Source organism: Phyllopteryx taeniolatus, chromosome 3 (genome assembly GCF_024500385.1).
Source record: "Phyllopteryx taeniolatus isolate TA_2022b chromosome 3, UOR_Ptae_1.2, whole genome shotgun sequence".
NCBI lineage: Eukaryota > Metazoa > Chordata > Actinopteri > Syngnathiformes > Syngnathidae > Phyllopteryx > Phyllopteryx taeniolatus.
The window spans coordinates 26,220,459-26,229,637 of record NC_084504.1 but is presented as its reverse complement, the minus strand read 5'-3'; positions in this window follow the sequence as shown (position 1 = coordinate 26,229,637).

Genomic DNA, 9,179 nt, shown 5'->3' with positions numbered 1-9,179 from the left:
TGCTGTGATTATCTAATACTGAAGTAAAGGTGCCGTTAAATCCAAAGTCCGTTGTTTCCGGCTCCGTTAAATCGAGGTTCCACTGTACTTTACAATAATAAAACAATTTCCTAACTTTACCCAACTCAAACTATAGATCAATGTAAAAGTCAATCTTTTATATTTTTTTTCTCAAGTCACCCACAAACACACACACACACAAAAAACATCCAACTCATTTTTTAGTGGAACTCAAACATTTTGCAAAACATCCAACGAAATTGTGACGAGAACGGGTTCATCCTGCGGACAGCAGATGTCCAGATGGTTGCGTTGTGAGCATATGTGTTGTCATACGCCTTCTTCAAGCCAGCCAAGCGGAAACCATTGAATAGAGCTCGCCAAGTGGGTAGAACGCGGCCTGTAACTGAGGGGTCACCGGCTCGACCCCCAGCCCAACGCTTCAGCGTGCCGCTAATGAACACATGATGCATGGAAAATGGAACAAACAGTCTCGGATGGTGAAACCTTCATGTGAATATGAATATGAATTGTCTTCCGTGCTCTGAAAAGATAAATGAACACGTCACAATTTTTCTGCTTGGCTGCTTTCCTGTGAGCATCATCAAGGCTCTTTTCAATAACATATGTTCTTCATTTTACCCCACTGATGATGATGATGAGGATGAGGATGATGATGCGTGTGTGTGTGTGTGTGTGTCCCATCTGTTGACATTGTCACGCGAGTGATGAGGCGAGACCGTTCATTTGTCAGACAACAGGTGGGGGAGCAGAATGGTGGCGAGTGGGGGGGGGGGGAGTAATTAGATAAACGGGGGACGGTGCAGCCCGAAGGTTAATGACAGTAATGAATAGATTAGTGTGGTGGAGGACGAGGCCTCAAGACCACCAAGACCACCATCCTCTAAATTTAAACCTTTTGAATTAAAACTAGATTAAGAAAGTGATGCAGTCAATTGGAATGTAAATTATCATTGAATACATTTTTTTTTTAATTCTGAACTGATACATATATATATATATATATATATATATTCAAAATGACAACCCCAAAAAAATCTACAAAATATATTTTGAAATAAAAAAAAATAAAAATAACTTCTTTGCTTTGGATTTTGTTATTAATCACAAAAAGTTTAGTTTACAATTAAACCCTAAAAATAATAAAATATATACAAAATCTTTAAAACAACAAAAATAAATCTACAAATTTTTTTTAAATAGATTTTAAAAAATAAATTTTTTGAAATTTGAAATAACGTTTCAATTTTAAAACAAAATTCTAACACCCAAGAAAAATCGTGATTTATATTCCACATAACTGTATTGTTAAATACAAACATATTTCCATATGTGTTACATAATGTTTGATGAACTTAATTGTGTGTAGAACAAAATGCAATTGAGTGTTGTCAGTTTTCCTGTAGTTGAAGCACTGGGTGCAGTACCGTTTGTTCCAGCTAGAGGGCGGCATCCGCCACTTTCGCTTCATCCATCCAGCTATCCATTTTCTTTACCGCTTTATCATCACAAGGGTCGCGGGCATGCTTCAATACATGAGGATTTCTAGTTTACAGTTGACGTTATACTGTATATGACACTCCCTCCATTCATTTATGCAAGAACATTTATATGTTAAAGCATGTTAAATTAGATACTTGACCTTATTTTCAGATTACAGTCATGTTTGCACGTAAACATACATTTATTGTAAAAACATTAACTTCACCGAGAATGTCTTTTTAGTTCTTTTTCGTTTTATTACAATGACAGAAGGCCCAGTTTTTTTATGGCAATAAACAAGCCTTTCATTGCATTCCCTTTGCACTTTTCCAGAATGAATCCCAACCGGATTTATCATTGCCTTAAAACAAACAAAAAAGTCAATATATAGTAATTTTGTAGGGCCACACTAAAAAGAGAAAAAAAATCTGAACTCATAAAGTTATATTATTACTTTATCAAGATATCATAATTTGATAATAATAAAATACAAAAAATATATATATATATTGTACCAGAATAATGTACTACAACATGAGAGAGTCTATGATCTAATCTATGAGGCTAATATTATGGTTAAAAAAAGAAATTCACCACAATTAAGTAATAATGTTACGAAAAAGTAGCATAGAAAGCAATGATATCACTCGGGGGGGGGGGGGGGGGGGGGGGGGGGGGGGTAACATTTTTACAAGAAAAAAATAATATTACAGGGAAAGAAACACCCAAAAAAGTATGAACATAAATGGAAACTGCATGACATTTTAGCAGAATTAAGTCATAATGTTTGGAGAAAATAATAATACACAAAAGATCAAGTCACTTATGTAAATAATATATTTTAAAAAGTAGTTTACAAGGGGGAAAAAAACATTTCATCCAAATAAAATCTTAATATTTAGAAACTTAATTCATATTTCTATCAAAATAAAGGCATAGTATTCCTTTTTAAATTTTTAACATAAGCTAACATACTAAGCAAAATAGATTACACAAAAGAATGTGAATTTTACCCCCGAAAAGTCCTAACATGACCATACGTTTTTTTTTTAAATGTTATTTTATTTTACAAGTCTAAATCTGTAATATTACCAGAAAACTTTTTTCAAGAAAAAAAAAAAAGTTTTAACTTACTCAATAAAGACTCAAAGCTTTTTTTAATCCCTGAGAAAACATTGGTCACCAAAATGTGACCTATCAAAATCATGCTTCCACAAGGCCACACACACGCGCATGCACACACACAACCATTGCTATTCTCCCTGTTCTTTTTCTATACTCAATTAGCCTAAATGACAAACAATGGATGCATACACACGTAAACATTAGTGTGCGGGTACACACGCTCGCACACGTAGGCATGCACGCGCACGCACACACACACACGCACACACAACAACTGATTAACTGTCAAACTGCACAGCCCAATAGGTCAGTAAAGGTTGATATTGATTTACATAGACAGATGGAGAGTCCTATTAGAAGTGTGTGTGTGTGTGTGTTGTGCTGCTGTTGTGTCTCTGCAAACACTCAGCGTTACCATGGCGATGATAAGTCTGCATGATGAGGCCCAGTGATAGTTCACGTCTGTGTGTGTGTATGTGTGTGTGTGTGTGTGTGTGTGTGTGTGGTCAGGTAGCGCGGTTGTTTTTGTGTGTGCATTGTGGGGAAAATGCAGACGTTAGACGCAACATAAGCATAATGATAATAATACCCAGATACATTTTTTGCTCTTACTAGCGACATATAGGAAAGGGTCTGCCTGCTCCGTATAATATGAGCAAAACAAATTCATCATCAGTATGGTCGCAGAACAAATTAAAGTCATATCTCGAGGCACCACTGTATAATAATATTAAATTAGATTACAAGGGAATCATTTTTGGGTGAGAATGAACCCTCAATATTATACCCAAAATAAATAAAAATAAGGAACATGATTCCATTAGAATAAAGTGGCAGTACTGGAAGGGAAAGAAATGAAAATTAAGATTGAGGCTGTAATAATATGGGAAATAAAATTGACATTTTTATGAGAAACGTTGGTATTATTTTACAAGAATAAAGTGGTAATATTATGAGGGGGGGGGGGGACATTATTGTACAAGAAAAAAGGAATCATTAATAAGAAAATAATAATTACATTTGACGAGAATTAAGTCTTCTTTTAATGCAAAAAAAACAAAAAAAAGTATACTTCGGGAAAAACCTTTCGTTGCAATATTACGGGGAAAAAATACAACAATATGAGAATAGCGTTGTGATTTAACGAGGAACTTTTTGTTTTTACTAGAATAAAGTGGTAATATATGTGTGTAAAAAAACAAAGGTACAAGAACAAAGTAATAAGAATATAATAAGAAAAGAAAAAAAAATTCTGTGAAAAACAGTTAATATATGCAACTAAACTCTTGATTAAAACATGTTTCGTCAACATGTTTTGATGCCAATCAATCATACCTTTGCATATAATTGCTTACTAAGAATCCCTGACGTGGACACGTATGCTAATGAGCAACTTAATTAGGCCAATCAGGTGAGTCAACGTGGTGGTCATTAGCGCTAATTGCCCTGCTAATAACATACACGAGAGTGGATGTGTGTGTACACAGGAACATGTGTGACCTACTTGTTCAAGTCTCCATACTACCGTGTGTGCGTGTGTGTGTGTGTGTGTGTGTGTGTTGTTGTCCATCATACCCATTAGCATCCTCCCTGAGCGGGAGCCGTGCCAGCCAATCAGGCGGCGGCGGTGCTTGCCGTCAGGTGCCGTCAAATGGTGGGCCAGATTTATCAAAGTGACAAAGCGTGCTGCACAGCGTGACAGCGGCATTTATCTCTCTCCATCAGACACACACACACACACACACACACACACACACACACACACACACACGCCACATGAAAGTCACATCACCTTGACTTAGTGCAGAATCCAAAGGATGCTCTTGCCTGGGGGCTGGGGTAGAGTTACTGACAATATTATTTAAAAGTCATTTTCAGAATAAAATATTGGGCAGGGGGGGGGAGGGGTATGGGGGGGGGGGAATTGACTTACTCAGGTAAGTCAACTTAAAAAAAAATGGGATAGATATTTTTCTTTTGATCATGGAGACGGAGGGGTGTATCCATCCAATTACCCAACTACTAGTTTAAAAACACTTTACTTGGTTAGTTGACGAAATAGCTATAGGATAATCGATTGACTGATGGTGGCCGGATGTTGTGATGTTCGCTGCCGCCATCTAGTGGCGAGATCCTGAAGCTCACTTGTATGTCAAAGTTGCTCACGACGCAGACAAAAATCGACTGACCGATGGCTTGCAACTTAAAAAATAATAATAATTTAAAAAAAAAAAAAATATTTTAAACTCAAATTAGGGCAATCTCAAATCAAAATATGGAAGAAATCGGACCAACTCTGCAATCGGAGTTTGTTTTCGAAGGGCCCACGGACCCCGAACTCAAATGGTGGACTTCCTATATCTTCTTGGCCATGGGTTCTTGAGACTTTTGCAGGTTTACTCAAGATAAACAAGCCTACTAAATTCAATCTTGCTTAGCGAAACTGGCGATGAGGTGTGAATTTGTCCAATTTGGATGCAATCCATCAAAAGTTTTTCTTTCGACGACCCCCGAAAATCAACAAAAGAGCCCGACATGGCTGCATCAAACCAAAATGGTAGACTTCCTGTTTGTTTTCAGCCATGGGTTCTTCAGACTTCTTTGTGTTAATATTGATAAATGGTCAATTTTTGTTTGCCCCCCCCCCCCCCCCCCCCCCAAATGAATAATGTTGCTCTGTCCATAAATGTACTGCATGTGCATTGTGTACGTTGCCATCTTGCCTTTTTTTTTCTGTGTGTGTTATTGTGTGTTCAGAGCAGATTCGCTGCGACTCCCACCGTCAGACAACATCACATCACGCACTCGTGTCAGTGCACGAAACACACACGCACGCGCGCACACACACACACACACACACACACACACACACACACACACACACACACAAAGGAGTCTGAGGCGATAAGGGAGTCTTTGAAGGTGGAAATGAGTTTTGGCGCCTGGCTGCTCCTGTCTTGCGGGTCATGTGACTAAATCCTTCGACATAACATGATAAGACAGCTACTTCATGCATGCGTGTGTGCGTGTGTGTGTGTGTGTGTGTGTGTGTGTCCCTAGCTGTACGACTAACTCGATATGTGTATAAGTGTCAAAGAAAACTTGAAACCATCCTCATGCAGGACGCCAGCAAATTCGAACACATTTGTAGTAGTCGATAACACAAAGTATTTATTTGAAAGAATGACGTTTGCATTTGAAATATTAATGACATGAATTTAACTTGAAGTCAAATGAATTGTATGGAATTTACAAAGCAATAATAAGATGTTAAAATTGTAATTAAATACAAATAAAAAGGGGGGGGAGATAGGATTTTTGGAAAATAATATTACTTATTGAGTCAATAATAGCATCATCATCATCATCATCATCATCCAGCATTATCCATCATCTGCAGGATGAAGGCCTCTTCTTCACGTTCCCGACCACTCCGCCATTTTGCAATTTGTTGCCGGTGTATGTCGGACGATTTCATCCGCTTTGTGTCCAGTTTCTGTGCTGCACCTTTTGTCGGCCCAATTTCCATTTAAGGCTTTTTTCTTTTTTGAATGTAACTCGCCGTCTTATCCAACTGCATCTTTCCTTGTCGCGAATGCTTATTTTCAACATTTGGTGTTCCGTGTTCCTTCAAGTCTAGTCTTTGTACAACTTTGGCATTCGTAGTCCAAGTTTCACCACCGTAAGCGACGACCGGTAAAATAGATTGATGGAAAACGTTTCTTTTCAAGCAAATGGGGAGATTGTTCTTGAATGCAACATAATATAAAGTCTTCCATAAGCCCGCCAGGCAAGCTTTGTGCGGCGCTTGTATTTCCATCCATTGTTCCAAGTTGGCCTAAACCGATGTCTAGGACACAGTCCTCCATTTTGATATCTCTTTGTGGACAGTGACGATTGAACATGACCTTCGTTTTTCTTTTGTTCATTTTCAGACCTGACCGACGGCTTTGCAATTCTAATTCCTGAATGCGACGGCGGAGTTGTTCAGCATCGTGAGAGAATAAAACGATGTCGTCTGCAAAACCAAGATGGCTCAAATATTTCTTCAAGGCAAGCTATAAATAGCTTCCAAGAAGTGCGTCGCCTTGCCTGACCCCTTTTCCTAGACTTATTCGCACTCGTTCATCATCAATTCGTATTGAACCTGCAGAATCGTTGTATATTGATTGTAGAATGTTGATATAGGTCGGCTCTATCCCTTGATTTACTAGCGCCCGCAGTATCGAAGTGGTGGCGACTGAGTCAAAGGCTTTTTCACAGTCGATGAAGGCTACACACACACAGAGGCATTTCGTACTCGTTGTGTCGTTCGATTATTTGTTGTTGAACTGTCTGTATGTGGTCCGTAGTATTCAAACCCGCCGGTTCTATCGGCTGTGCTTCACTGAGTTGGATTCCCAATTCGTTTGTCCAATATCTTTGCGAAGACTTGATCGGTCGTTGCGAGCAGGCTTATTGGGCGATCATTTTTATTCATTCATTCATCTTCCGTTCCGCTTTCTCCTCGCTAGGGTCGCGGGCGTGCTGGAGCCTATCCCAGCAATCTTCGGGCGAGTGGCGGGGTACACCCTGAACTGGTCGCCAGCCAATCGCAGGGCACATCCAAACAAACAACCAGTCGCACTCACATTCACACCTACGGGCAATTTCGAGTCTTCGATTAACGCATGTTTTTAGGATGTGGGAGGAAACCGGAGAAAACCCACGCAGGCACGGGGAGAGCATGGCAAACTCCACACAGGCGGGGTCGGGGATTGAACCCCGGTCCTCAGAACTGTGAGGCAGATGTGCTAACCAGTCGGTCACCGTGCCGCCGTAGTTATTTTAAATAAATCCAAATTACATAAACAACACAGCAGATGCTACTGTAAATAATACTACAACCTATCCCTCTCCATTAGGCGTCCTCAAAGAGTGAGTACTTTTACTGTAATTTCCTTTTATTATACAGTGGTTATTAAGCACTACTGTAAATGTGTGTATGCATCTCTCCAAAGGTATGTTGTGTTTAAGGGGCCATGTAATGAGAGCGTGTACAGTATGAGAGCATTTTACTACTGAATGTTGGGGGGGGGGGGGGGGGGGGCAGTAGTGTGTGATAGCTTTTCAATAGTGTGTACGAGTGTTTCCGGAATGTGTTTGAGAGCATTTCAGTAGTGTGTGTGTGACAAGTAATCCTGAATTACGTCCCTGACAGCCCCTCTTAGGTGTGAGTGGTTTTTTTAGATTGCATTTATCCAGTGTGCACGATAATGTGTGGCAGATAAACAACCTTAAACACACACACACAGTAATACATAGTAATCAGGGGTTTACAATGTGTAGTTTGCAGCCTAATTGCTCTTCAGGTCCCTATGAGAATACTGCCAAAGCCATTAGCTGCTGCTATTCTCAGTGTGTGTGCGTGTCTTAGAAATGCTAATGAATGTGCACGAGTGTGTGTATCTCGGTTAGCTTAGCACAACTTGGCTCCCCTCCAAGCCTGAAGAGCTAATTGGAATCACAATAACATTCCTCAAAGGCCTCGCTGGGTTTAGTGCTAACGATTGCGGGAGAGGGAAGCGGCTCGGGGTGAGGCTGAGCGAGAGGGAGGGGGCGAGGGCGCCCTAACGATAGGCGCTAACAATGTTTGATTGGGACTTTTAATGAGGGGTAATCACTCAGCTGGAGAGGGGGAAGAGAAGAAAAAATAAAAGAGGAAGGGGATGGTGGGGAGAAGGAGGAGGGCGAGGAAAGAGCAATTATCGCCTCTCTGAGCCGTGAGTCGCACAAAGTGCCTTTATTCACGTGTGTGTGTGTGTGTGTGTGCGCATTCACTGTTTTGGGGACGTAGATCAGTTTCCACAGTCACTCATGGGGACGCACAGTAAAAGGACCAAAAAGCAGAACCCGCGTCACCGGGACCTCTTGCAGCATTGTGGGCCTTCATACTGGAACAGAGTGTTGATTTCAAAGACACGATTCACCAGCGTTGCCCCACGAATCAATGCTATCGGTCTGTCTCCACGTCGTCTGGGATTTGTACGCATTATTAACCGTTTCAAAGTGTTGAAATATGCTTCGGAACAAATCTATTCACTCTCGTAGTCACTCGAACTGTATGAGAAACGTCGTGAAACTCCGACTCTTCCTCAAACTTATTTTCGTCGGGAGCCGCACTGTAGTTACAATTTCCCTCAGAGGGCCGTTATGACAGTGAAAATCTAAATGTTTAATCACCTCATCGTATTATTATTATATACAGTCTACACAACAGATTGAGTTTGACACCCATCGTTTAGCTGTTTTTACACAAAACAGGTGAAAATATTTCGGGTCTGGACAGTTTATTTGAGTCAGCGCGTTTTGGTGAAAAGGGAAAGTTGTCAGCCACGAAGGGAAGTTTGCATGCAGATTCATTTCTGCGATTTTCATTAACTGCTGAGTGAGCGCATCGTTTTATTTAATGCACCTTTGGGGGAAAAAAAAGGTTGGGAAGATGATGTCACCGCGGGCGTTTGCTTCTGTGAATGACAACAGGCTTTTCGTCTGGTCGGCGTGACTGCAGA